The sequence below is a fragment of the Grampus griseus genome (assembly GCF_964374135.1).
Source record: "Grampus griseus genome assembly, chromosome: X".
NCBI lineage: Eukaryota > Metazoa > Chordata > Mammalia > Artiodactyla > Delphinidae > Grampus > Grampus griseus.
The window spans coordinates 106,008,121-106,022,589 of NC_138999.1; positions in this window are offsets into that span (position 1 = coordinate 106,008,121).

A 14,469-nucleotide genomic window follows, 5' to 3' on the forward strand; every position below is an offset into this window, starting at 1 on the left:
ACATAAGGATTACATAGATAATTGCATAAAGATAAAATGGCACATATTCATTGTGCCATGGTGAGGAAATGGAGCATCTTTAAGGAGTCCAGGTGGCTATAGAATTGAGTAGTATGAATCAACATAGTCCTTAATATGCTACCCAGCTGGCTTCTGTAAAGAGTATAAATTAAATCTGAGCCCTGAACACATTGATAGTTACTAGTTAATAGTTTTTAAAGTTGAGAGACTGGGGAAGAGGAGTAGGATTAACCAGAAGCGATGTCTTCAAAATCTTGCCAAAAAGGGAACTTGTAAGGATTCACATGGATTAATTCCAGGTCAGATAGATTATTCTGGGAGCTGTAATGATTCAGCAAAAGAAAATGAGCCAAGGTCTTTGATTATAAGGAAACTAGGAGATGAGTTCACTAAGCATCACTTCAGGTCAACAAATCTTACTGTCTACTGTGTGCCTGGCCTTGTGCTAGCTGCTGAGACCAAGAAGACAGACTTTGTTTTCAAGTTAATTACAGTTCGTTGGGGTGCAGATGCAGAACTAATAAAATGGGGTAAGTTCAGTGTTTTTACTGGGTGTTATGAGAGCCCAGAGGAGGGGCACTTACGGTGGGTGTGCTCTGGGAGGCTTCCTATAAGGCTGACACTTGAGTTTTTCCCTCAGCGTTTTACTATGAAAAATTTCACACAGCAACGCTGAATTTTACAGTGAACACATTTTACATTCTTGCTTTACCATATATCCATCTATCAATATGTCTTTTTCATGTAATTTAAAAGTAAATTGCAAACATGGGTACACTATCCCCTAAATATTCCAGCATTTATCATTAGGAATTTAATATTTACCATGTTTTCCTTTTGGTATAAAACTCATATATGATGAAATACACAAACTGTAAGTATATATTTGCTGAGTTGTAACAAATGCTTACAGCTGTTTAACCCAAACCCCTATCAAAGATATTGAACATTACCATCAATCCAGAAAGTTCGTTTGTACTCCTTACCAATCAATCTCTGCTTTCATCCCCTCTGCAACAACTCGTTTATCTTTCCACCATAGACAAAATTTGGCTGTTCTAGAACTAGATATGAATGGAATCATACAATATCCTTTTGTGCCAGGTTTCTTTCACTCAGCCTGTTTTTGAGATTTATCCATACTGTGTGTATCAATAGTTTATTTGTTCAATAGCTAATGGACATCTGGGTTGTTTCCACTTTTTGACTATTATGAATAAAGCAGCTACTTGAGTTGAATTTCAAAAGCTGAAAGGTGGGCTAGGTGAAATGGGGGCAGGGTGACCAAGGCTGAGAATTCCAGGCAAAGGGGACAGCATAAATGACCATCATGGACAGCACTGTAAGTCACCTGTACTTCAATTTTTTAAAAAGTGGCCATCATGGGTGTAAGAACTATTTTGTAGCCACTTAGGGGTGGGTGGGGCAAAACTGGAAGATAGTTGGCCACCCACTACCTCACAACAGCTTTAAAAAAGAAAAAGGGCATTCACAGCTGTACCTTTGGTCACTTCATTGTTAAATGCAGTGTTCTCAGAATTGGCAAGTATCCAAGATAATAGTAGTAGTGTGCCTTTAAATGAGCTGTAATAAATTGATTTGTATACTAATATGATGGATTAGTCACATTAGGCCTTATTCTACCATTGAGAAAAATAATACATTCCCTACAGTTTCAGTTGTGTAGTTGTATTAAATTCCTGAGAAGTAGGTTCCTCAGTAGAAGTCAGTTTGGGGCTGATCGTGCAAACTTAAAATGGAGGGTCAGCTACAGTAAGTTTACTTGCTTTTTATTTTACCTCTTCCATCTTAAGTTCAGGATAGGCGGGAGGAGTTTAGTGAATCTTTGGCAAGTTAGCTTTTAAATAATTTTACGGTACTTATAGCAAAATTATAACTAATTTTGAAGAAATAACAGCCAATATTTGTTGGATGTTTACTGTATGCCAAACTAGTCAAAGCACTTCACTGGTAGTTAATTCTTGCATCAGATTTCTAGTTGATATTATCCACATTTTACAGATAAGGAAATGATGCACAGGTTAAATCAACTTGCCTAAGGGCACGTAACTCAAAAGTGATGGAATTTAGATTGAACCCATCATCTGACTCCACGGTGCATGCATGCTCTTAAACCACCTCTCTTCATCTTTGTGATACTAAAAATGTACCCAGCTACTTGCCTCTATTTGTATACACTGCATTTCCTTTTGTTACAGTGGAGAAACTGTCCCTGTATCAAAGACACTGGATTTCCCTCTCTCCTCTCCCTGCATTATCAGTTTTCCCCTCAACTCGATCACTCCTAACAACATGCAAACCTTCCATCTTCAAAACTAGGGAAAAAAAGCATTCCCTGGATTAAACATCTCCCTTTAGCCACTGCCCTGTTTTTCTCCTTTTGCTGTCTGAACTTCCTCTTCTCCGATTCTCTCTTGAAAGCTCTCCAATCAGGCCTGCCTTCCTACCACTCCAATGAAACTCTTCCATGTGCCAGTCCTAGTGACCTTCATTTTGCTGGATTTCCTTACCAATATTCTCTCTAACCTATCTACAGAGCTTTGTTTCCTCCTCCAAATCACAGTTTCTCGCTCTGTACCCCAAGCTAACTCATTGATGGCAGGTTGAGAATCGCACCCTTCTGGTGGAGTTCTGAGGATGCCTTTCTTTGGCAGCCATCTCTCAGGGAACCGACAGAAGGGTGTTCCCATGTGGCTTTCCCATAGCCTGAACTTCTAACTGTTATATGAAGCCCCCAACCTCCATAGCTGTCAGGGTCTGGCTTATGCCACATGGAAACTTGCCAGTGATTTCCTTGTTAGTGAAGCAACCAATTTCATCATCTCCTCCTTTGCAAATGGCTTTGGTAGTGAGTTGAGAGAGGTTTGGATGGGGTGTTAAGATTAAGCTTGGAGCAGAGCGTGGCACTCGATTTCACGCCTGCCAAAACCTGTTTGGGTCAGATTCATTTTCTGATTCTAAATCTCTTGGGACCAGTGTCCTTTGTACCAAGTTTCAGTATAAGTGTAGACACATTTAACTGGCCCTTCCATAGCATTTAAAGGTTTAGCTGGCATTTCTTAGGATTTTAGCACCTTCAAAAGCCTTTTGTTAAGAATTGTCTGCTCTGAGAGCCCCAGTGGCCTCTGTATTAACTTCAGAAGGCTAAGCTGTTGCAAGGACAGACTCAATAGCGATTCAGTGGTTTAATACATAAATTTTCTCCTGCTGGTAGTAATTCAGGACAGCTCTTCCAAATTGGCAGGTGCCTTTTCTCTATGTGGTTGTTGAAAGACACAGGCTCATGGCAGGCAACTCTGACATCTTTAATACATGGTTTCCCAGGTTGTTTGGTCATCGCCATTCGAGCCCACAGGAGGTGGGGAAAGATCATGGATGTGCACCTGAAAATCGCACACATCACTTCTGTTCACATTTCATTGGAGAGAACTTTGTTATATGGCCACACCTAACTTGCAAGGGAGCTGGAAAATGTAGCCTAGCCATATGCCCAGGAAGAAGGGAGGAATGGATTTTGGCTGACCACTGACATTCTCTGCCTCAGACTTTCCCCTCTGGCCATCCGTGTATATCTCTCTTGCCATTCTTAGGACGTGCTTGCCCCATTCCCCAAGGGAAACAATCCAAAGTCCTATCCAGTTACTACATGCAACTCAAAATTTAGTTTCTCTGCCTTATGCTCAGTCTTCTCCATCAGGTCCAGATACAGATGGATATCCTCTAACACCCAATATAGAATAGTGCAGCATGGACAGAATAACCACAATGACCCACATTCAGAAGAAAGAAGGATGGCAGTGGAGGAAGTCCTTTGGTCAGATTCTCGTTCTGCTCTCTGGATGGGATTTCCTTATCCTTTGTCTTCCTTATCCTCCTTCTGGAAGTTTTTCCTTGTTCTTTATTCTCCATGGCCACCTCTGAACTGGGCAATGCCAAATACTTTATTTTGTTTGGCAGCATGCTGCTTTAAGGTACCTGATCTGTACTAGTTGGTGCAGGATACCCTGCTGTTAAGCTCCAACGATGGCTTACATACAGTGGCTTACATAAGAGGGTTTTTTTCTGCTCTTCTATAATCCAGGGTAGCTGTTCTAGGTTAGGATGTCATTCCTATGTGGTTATCCAGGCTGACAGTGAGAAGTTCTGTCATTTTTTGCAACTACTTTTTAGTATTTTACTGCGTTAAATTTAAAAATTAACACGAGGAAAACTGATATCTTTATGATGTTAAGCTGTTCTATTCAAGCGGTATCTTTCCATTTGTTCAAGTCTGCTTTGTATCTTTCAGGACCGTTTTAAAGTTTTCCTCACATAGGTTTTGCACATTTCTTGTTAAGTTTATTTCTAAGTATTTTATCTTCATTATTACAAGTTGAATGGGGTTTTCCTCTACCATTATCTCCCCTATTATTGCTTGTGTATATGAAGGCTATTCATTTCTGTATCTTAATTTTATATTCTGCTATCTTACTGGATAAAATGGTGCTGGAATAACTGGTTAACCTCAACCCTCATCTCACACTATGCACAAAATCAATCTGATATGGAATATAGATCTAAAGCTTCTAAAAGAAGACAGAGGGGGAGGGACTTCCCTCGTGGCACAGGGGTTAAGAATCCGCCTGCTAATGCAGGGAACACAGGTTCAATCCCTGATTCGGGAAGATCCCACATGCTGTGGAGTAAATAAGCCCATGCACAACTACTGAGCTTAAGCTCTAGAGCCCGCGAGCCACAGCTACTGAAGCCTGTGTGCCTAGAGCCCGTGCTCTGCAACAAGAGAAGCCACCGCAGTGAGAAGCCCACTCACTGCAACAAAGAGTAACCGCCGCTTGCCACAACTAGAGAAAGCCTGCGCGCAGCAACGAAGATCCAACGCAGCCAAAAATAAGTAAAATTTGTTTTAAAGAAAAGAAAATACATCATCAGTATCTTAAAAATAAAAAGAAAGAAAACAGAGGGGAATATCTTTGTTATTTGGTGGTAGGCAAAGGTTTCTTAGGACATAGATAACAATATTTACCAAAGAAAAAATTGATAAAATAGACTGCATCAAAATTTAAAAATTGTGCTACTGAAATGACACCATTAAGAAAATATATAGTCAAGCTAGAGTGGGAGAAAATACAAAACATATGTCTTTAAGAGGACTGATATCCAGGATATATTTAAAAAAAAAAACTCCTGACGGCTTCTGGGAAGATGGCGGAAGAGTAAGACGCGGAGATCTTCCTCCCCACAGATACACCAGAAATACATCTACACGTGGAACAACTCATACAGAACACCTACTGAACGCTGGCAGAAGACCTCAGACCTCCCAAAAGGCAAGAAACTCCCCACGTACCTGGGTAGGGCAAAAGAAAAAAGAATAAACAGAGACAAAAGGATAGGGACGGGGCCTGCACCAGTGGGAGGGAGCTGTGAAGGAGGAAAAGTTTCCACACACTAGGAAGCCCCTTCGCGGGCGGAGACTGTGGGTGGCGGAGGGGGGAAGCTTCGGGGCCGTGGAGGAGAGCACAGCAACAGGGGTGCGGAGGGCAAAGCGGGGAGATTCCCGCACAGAGGATCAGGGCCGACCGGCACTCACCAGCCCGAGAGGCTTGTCTGCTCACCGCCGGGCTGGGCGGGGCTGCGACCTGAGGCTCAGGCTTCAGTCGGAGCCCAAGGGAGAGGACTGGTGTTGGCGGCGTGAACACAGCCTGCAGGGGGTTAGTGCGCCACGGCTAGCCGGGAGGGAGTCCGGGAAAAGGTCTGGAGCTGCCGAACAGGCAAGAGACTTTTTCTTCCCTCTTTGTTTCCTGGTGCGCGAGGAGAGGGGATTAAGAGCGCTGCTTAAAGGAGCTCCAGAGAAAGGCGCGAGCCGCTAAAAACGCGGACCACAGAGACGGGCATGAGACGCTAGGGCTGCTGCTGCCGCCACCGAGAGGCCTGTGTGCGAGCACAGGTCACTATGCACACTCCCCTTCCGGGGAGCCTGTGCAGCCCGCCACTGCCAGGGTCCCGGGATCCAGGGACAACTCCCCTGCGGGAGCGCACGGCTCGCCTCAGGCTGGTGCTGCGTCGCGCCGGCCTCTGCCGCCTCAGGCTCGCCCTGCACTCCGTGCCCCTCCCTCCCCCCGTTCTGAGTGAGCCAGAGCCCCCGAATCAGCGGCTCCTTTAACCCCGTCCTGTCTGAGCGAAGAACAGACGCCCTCCGGCAACCTACACGAAGAGGCGGGGTGAAATCCAAAGCTGAGCCCCTGGGAGCTGTGCGAACAAAGAAGAGAAAGGGAAATCTCTCCCAGCAGCCTCAGGAGCAGCGGATTAAAGCTCCACATTCAACTTGATGCACCCTGCATCTGTGGAATACATGAATAGAAAATGAATTATCCCAAATTGAGGAGGTGGACTTTGAGAGCAAGATTTATGATTTTTCCCCTTTTCCTCTTTTTGTGAGTGTATGCTTCTGTGTGAGATTTTGTCTGTATAGCTTTGCTTCCACCATTTGTCCTAGGGTTCTATCCGTCCGTTTTTGTTGTTTTTTTAAAATTTTTTTCCGTAATAATTATATTTTTATTTTAATAACTTTACATATTTTATCTTTATTTTACTTTATCTTTTTTCTTTTTTCCTTCCTTCCCTCCTTCCTTACTCCCTTCCTCCCTCCCTCCCTCCTTTCTTTCTTTCTTTCTTCTTCTACTAATTCTTTCTTTCTACTTTTTCTCCCTTTTATTCTGAGTCGTGTGGATGAAAGGCTCTTGGTGCTGCAGCCAGGCGTCAGGGCTGTGCCTCTGAGGTGGGAGAGCCAACTTCAGGATACTGGTCCACAAGAGACCGCCCAGCTCCACATAATATCAAATGGCGAAAATCTCCCAGAGATCTCCATCTCAACACCAGCACCCAGCTTCACTCAACGACCAGCAAGCTACAGTGCTGGACACCCTATGGCAAACAACTAGCAAGACAGGAACACAACCCCACCCATTAGCAGAAAGGCTGCCTAAAATCATAATAAGTCCACAGACACCCCAAAACACACCACCAGACGTGGACCTGCCCACCAGAAAGACAAGATCCAGCCTCATCCACCAGAACACAGGCACTAGTCCCCTCCACCAGGAAGCCTACACAACCCACTGAACCAACCTTAGCCACTGGGGACAGACACCAAAAACAACGGGAACTACGAACCTGCAGCCTGCGAAAAGGAGACCCCAAACACAGTAAGATAAGCAAAATGAGAAGACAGAAAAACACACAGCAGATGAAGGAGCAAGATAAAAACCCACCAGACCTAACAAATGAAGAGGAAATAGGCAGTCTACCTGAAAAAGAATTCAGAATAATGATAGTAAAGATGATCCAAAATCTTGGAAATAGAATAGACAAAATGCAAGAAACATTTAACAAGGACCTAGAAGAACTAAAGATGAAACAAACAATGATAAACAACACAATAAATGAAATTGAAAATACTCTAGATGGGATCAATAGCAGAATAACTGAGGCAGAAGAATGGGTAAGTGACCTGGAAGATAAAATAGTGGAAATAAGTACTGCAGAGCAGAATAAAGAAAAAAGAATGAAAAGAACTGAGGACAGTCTCAGAGACCTCTGGGACAACATTAAACGCACCAACATTGGAATTATAGGGCTTCCAGAAGAAGAAGAGAAAAAGAAAGGGACTGAGAAAATATTTGAAGAGATTATAGTTGAAAACCTCCCTAATATGGGAAAGGAAATAGTTAATCAAGTCCAGGAAGCACAGAGAGTCCCATACAGGATAAATCCAAGGAGAAATACGCCAAGACACATATTAATCAAACTGTCAAAAATTAAATACAAAGAAAACATATTAAAAGCAGCAAGGGAAAAACAACAAATAACACACAAGGGAATCCCCATAAAGTTAACAGCTGATCTTTCAGCAGAAACTCTGCAAGCCTGAAGGGAGTGGCAGGACATATTTAAAGTGATGAAGGGGAAAAACCTGCAGCCAAGACTACTCTACCCAGCAAGGATCTCATTCAGATTTGATGGAGAAATTAAAATTTACAGACAAGCAAAAGCTGAGAGAGTTCAGCACCACCAAACCAGCTTTACAACAACTGCTAAAGGAACTTCTCTAGGCAAGAAACACAAGAGAAGGAAAAGACCTACAATAACAAACCCAAAACAATTAAGAAAATGGGAATAGGAACATAAATATTGATAATTACCTTAAACGTAAATGGACTACATGCTCCCACCAAAAGACACAGATTGGCTGAATGGATACAGAAACAAGACCCATATATTTGCTGTCTACAAGAGACCCACTTCAGACCTAGAGACACATACAGACTGAAAGTAAGGGAATGGAAAAAGATATTTCATGCAAATGGAAACCAAAAGAAAGCTGGAGTAGCAATTCTCATATTAGACAAAATAGACTTTAAAATGAAGACTATTAGAAGAGACAAAGAAGGACACTACATAATGATCCAGCGATCGATCCAAGAAGAAGATATAACATTTGTAAATATTTATGCACCTAACATAGGAGCACCTCAATACATAAGGCAAATACTAACAGCCATAAAAGGGGAACTCAACAGTAACACATTCATAGTAGGGGACTTTAACACCCCACTTTCAGCAACGGACAGATCATCCAAAATGAAAATAAATAAGGAAACACAAGCTTTAAATGATACATTAAACAAGATGGACCTAATTGATATTTATAGGACACTCCATCCAAAAACAACAGAATACACTGGAATATTACTCAGCCATAAAAAGAAATGAATTTGAGTTATTTGTAGTGAGGTGGTTGGAACTAGAGTCTGTCCTACAGAGTGAAGTAAGTCAGAAAGAGAAAGACAAATACCGCATGCTAACACTTACATATGGAATTTTAGGGAAAAAATGTCATGAAGAACCTAGGGGTAAGACAGGAATAAAGACACAGACCTACTAGAGGATGGACTTGAGGATATGGGGAGGGGGAAGGGTAAGCCGTGACAAAGCGAGAGAGAGGCATGGACATATATACGCTACCAAACGTAAGGTAGATAGCTAGTGGGAAGCAGCCGCAGAGCACAGGGAGATCAGCTCGGTGCTTTGTGACCGCCTGGAGGGGTGGGAAAGGGAGGGTGGGAGGGAGGGAGACGGAAGAGGGAAGAGATATGGGAACATAGGTATATGTATAACTGATTCACTTTGTTATAAAGCAGAAGCTAACACACCATTGTAAAGCAATTATACTCCAATAAAAAAAAACAAACAACAACAACAAAAACCTCCTGACAACTCAAATGAAAGAAATACCCAATAAAAATGGGCAAAAATTTGAACACACACTTCACCATGAAAGATAGACGAACGGGAAAAAAAAACCTATGAAAAACGTGTTCTATAGTATTAGTCATGAGGGAAATGCAAATTAGAATGAGATACCACTACACACCCACCAGAATGGTCAAAATCAAAAAGACTGACGGCATAAAATATTGGCAAAGATGTGGAGAAAGTGAAACTGCTATTTTGTTTTGGAAAAAGGTCTGGCAGTTTCTTAGGAAACTAAACATACACATACGTACCCTGTAATCCAGCAATTCTACTCTTAGGTGTTCACCCAAGAGAAGTGAAAGCATATGTCTATAAAATGACTTGAACAAGAATATTCATAGCAGCTTTAGTTTTAATAGCCCCAAACTGGAAAAAGCCCAAGTTCCATCAACAGGAAAATGGATAAGTAAACCGAGGTATATTTATACAGTAAATATGACTCAGCAATAAAAAGACATGGTGGAAAAAATCGTAACAGTGGTTGTCTCCACTGTGTAGAGGCCAGGATTGACTGGACAGTGAGACAAGCGAACAATATGTGGTGATAGATAAACTTTGTCCTGTGTGACTCAAATTCTTAGACTTAAGATTTGTGCATTTCACATTATTTATATTTTACCTACTAACAAAAACCATAAACAAATATTTAACTCTAGTTAATATTTATACTGAAGTGTTTAGGTGTGAAATGAACTTCTGTCTTATTTCAAAACGTACCAAAAATAAGAGTAATTCATGGATGAGCTGGATTAGATGGATAGATATGTGTAGTTAAAATGTTAGTTGTAGTCTCCAGGTGGTGGGTACATGAGTGTTCATTGTAGAAATCTTTCAACTTCTGTGTTTGAAAGTCTCCATAGCAAAATGTTGAACAGGAAGGAATGAGCAGAGAGGAAGGGTGGAGGAGGGGAGGAAAAGAAGAGAGGGAGAGGGAAGAAAGAATCACTTATCCCTAGCTTTAAGCTGGGACTATGTGGTCCGTGGAAACAAGGAAGGTTAACAATCTGTTCCTAGTACCGAATAAAGAGACTAGGTAGTTCACCGATCGTATGCAGACAGTATACGGTTTTGGAAGACCACTTAATTTACCATTGTTTTAAAAAATACATACAGTTTTAATTCAAGAGTTTAAGTAAAAAAGCAACAAGAACACCACTGATGGCTTATTCACTTCCCCTACGGCAGAACTCCTCAAGCTTAAATCAATGCAATCTATTTAAATAAGATTTTGCCTTGTTAAATAATTGGTAGTGTGGCTGCATTCAGAAAGCTATTTAATTTTTGTGACTTATGATAGAGTGGCAGAGCTGGAAAGAACCTCAGAAATTTCTAATCCAACTCACCTCGTTCTACACAGAAGAAAGCATGCCCAGGGAATAACAAAGCAAGTTAAGGGCAAACCCAAGTTTTCCAACTACCTGTCTCTTGTTTTTCTCACTCCCAGGGATTTTCAAACATGTTAGAACTACTTTGTAAACTGAAATTGTACATGGAACCCCTATATGTGAAATGGATGAAAATAACAAATGAGTTCCGTAGGTAGTTTGAATCTCTGGTAGAAAACATTTAACTGAAGAACCTCTACTATTTCTAGGATCCCATTTTAGAAAATGTGGATAAAGGTAAAATGACTTTTTTATTTATGTCTTGGTAACTTACGATTTTCCACCTCTGCCTTGAAGGCAGTTATTGAAATTTAAGAGGATGTGCATATGGTCCTCTTGCCCAAATGACTTCTAGTTTGCTTTCTCTCAATATTCAAGGCCTTGTTTCTGTTCAGTTTCTTGTTTCTGTTCAGTTTCTTGTTTCTGTTCAGTTTCTTGTTTCTGTTCAGTCATGACTTGTAGAGGGGGCTAAACGGCCACTAATGTGCTTTTCAAAAAAGGATGCTTTTCAAAAAAGGATAATACAACAATATAAATATAAGCAAGCAATCAGGCTAGAAGACAATTACAAGTAAAAAATCAAGGTCCTGTATACCTGCTAGAAGTGGGCCATAAACTTGTTTCCAAGCTTTCTAAAGTGAACACCAAGAGTGAAAAAATAGTTAACAGGATTCAGTGTCTCTAAGCATCTAAAACAAAACCAGTTATTCAGATTAAGCTTAACTCTTATGAATTCTTATAAATAGGATCCTGGGCAATAAATTTTACTTACTGTCAAAAATCTCACATTTCTAGTATATTTCTTGTGATATCCCTCAGTGTAAGCTACTAGTGTAATGCTAAAGTGCAATTCATTAGAAGTAATTCCAGGCAATTCCCTGATTGTCCAGTGGTTAGGACTTGGTTCTTTTCACTGCAGGGGCCCAGGTTCGATCCCTAGTAGGGGAACTAAGATCCCACAAGCCACGCAGCATGGCCAAAAAAAAAAAAGAGTAGTTCCACAGCAGCATTATTCACAATAGTCAGAAAGTGGAAGCAACCCAAGTGTCCATCAACTGATGAATGAATGAGTAAAATTTGGCATATCCACAAACGGAATATTATTCATCCATAAAAAAGGAATGAAGTAGTGATACATGCTACAACATGGATGAACCTTGAAAATATACTTAGTGAAAGACTCCAGTCAGAAAAGACCACATATTGGATGATTCCATTCATGAACCATTTAGAAAAGGCAAATCTATAAGAGAAAAGAGAAGTGGTTGGCAGTGGATGATGGTGGTGGTTGGTGAGGGGAAAGAGGGTGTGACAGCTAATGGGTATGGGATTTTTTCTGGAGGGGAGTGATGAAAATGTTCCAAAGAATAACTGTGGTGATGGTTACACGACTCTGTGAATATACTAAAAAAACATTGAATTGTACATTTTATTTATTTTTAAAAATAAATTTATTTATTTATTTTTGGCTCTGTTGGGTCTTCATTGCTGTGCGCGGGCTTTCTCTAGTTGCGGCGAGTGGGGGCTACTCTTCGTTGCGGTGCGTGGGCTTCTCACTGCGGTGGCTTCTCGTTGCGGAGCATGGGCTCTAGGCTCTCGGGCTTCAGTAGTTGTGGCTCATGGGCTCTAGAGTGCAGGCTCAGTAGTTGTGGCTTGCGGACTTAGTTGCTCCGCGACATGTGGGATCTTCCCGGACCAGGGCTCGAACCCATGTCCCCTGCATTGACAGGCGGATTGTCAACCACTGCACCACCAGAGAAGCCCAAATTGTACATTTTAATTTTTAAATAGAATTTTATGGTATGTGAATTATATCTCAATTTTTTAAAAAGCAGTTAAGTTGGGGCCAAAGCAATTCAGTCCAGGGATACAGTATTCTTGTATTCAGGGGTACACTTTTTTTTTTTTTTTTTTGCGGTACGCGGGCCTCTCACTGTTGTGGCCTCTCCTGTTGCGGAGCAACAGGCTCCAGACGCGCAGGCTCAGCGGCCATGGCTCACGGGCCCAGCCGCTCCGCAGCATGTGGGATCTTCCCAGACCGGGGCACGAACCCGTGTCCCCTGCATCGGCAGGTGGACTCTCAACCACTGCGCCACCAGCGAAGCCCCAGGGGTACACTTTTATCCAGGGATAAATTTTAGACCAGAGAAATGGATGGACTTCATAGCCTTCAGGCAATCCTCCATAAAATTTGATTTCTCTCAGCAGAGCTTTTGATAAGTTGAGCAACTGTGGGTTTGAGGGTATGCGTCTGACAAGTCCTTAGAGCACAACTAGTCTGTGTTTGCCAAAGTACAGAGCCATGTGTTTTAAAAGTCAGCCTGAGTAAAAGATAAGCCAAACAAGAACCCATCCCGGAGTAGAAAGCCACTGCCCTTCAGTGTGAAGGCAGGCCAAGGGAATACTCACTGTCAGGGCCAATGTAAGTCTCGAGAATTAAGTTGGGATTTGCTTTAGCACACAGATGAATCAGATCCCCAAATTCTAAAGTAGAGAGCAACACTATAGCAATTTTAGGCTGGAAAAACTTTAAAGCAGTAACCAAATCTGCCATGAAAAAAGAACAGCAGGAAAGATTTAGCTTTGAACAGTGTGACTTCCTGATGAGCCAGCCACCGAAGAGGTACTAGTTGTAAAAGGTATGCCCAGGTAACCGAATGAATTGACTTACTGAATAAGATTGTTAGTGCTGAACTTGATAAATGTTGGGGAATGTCTACCCAAAATGGTGACTTTGATTTTTTAAAAGTGATATTAAGTTATGAAGGTACACCTAAACTGAGCAGGAGCTAGAATACATGCCCATTGGATGAATCAGAAAACTTACAATGGGTTAAGTGAAATATTCCTAGTGATTCTGCTGTTCTTGTTTACTTGGTGACTAGAGGTGCACTGAATATACATTTAGACAAAATGCTATATGCCCACATGTTAAAAACAATATTTTCCTGAAGCTAAGGCCAAAACTAAATAACACTATCGTAGGAAAAACTTCAGGAATAGAAGAGTAAATCCAAAATTTTATTGAAAAACTATTTAAAATTTTTGTTTAAAAATGAGGTTTTTCACATTAAAAATTTTGGCATTATGATGCAGGAACACTAATTTCTCAGCACTGTCAGTTTTGTGCACTGCTTGAAGAAAATGTTTTCTGAATATTTTTTAATAGACTTTATTTTTTAGAGCAGTTTCAGGTTCACAGCAAAACTAAGTGGAAGATATAGAGATTTCTTATATACCTCCTGCCCCCTCACATGCATAGCCTCCCCCATTATCCACACTCTGCACCACAGTGACACATTTGTTAAAATCAATCAATCTATATTGATACATGATTATCATCCAAAGTCCATAGTTTACATTAGGGTTCACTCTTGGTGTTGTACATTCCATGGGTTTGGACAAATGTATAATGACATGTATCCATCATTAGAGTATCAAAAAGAGTATTGTCACTGCCCTAAAAATCCTCTGTGCTCCACCTATTCATCCCTCATCCGCACCCCAACCCCAGGCAGCCGCTGATCTTTTTACCATCTCCATAGGTTTGCCTTTTTCAGAATGTCATATAGTTGGATTCATACAGTATGTAGCCTTTTCAGATTGGCTTCTTTCACTTAGTAATATGCATTTAAGATTCTCCCATGTCTTCTTATGGCTTGATAGCTTATTTGTTTTTAGCACTAAATAATATCCCATTGTCTAAATGTACCAGTTTATCTATTTA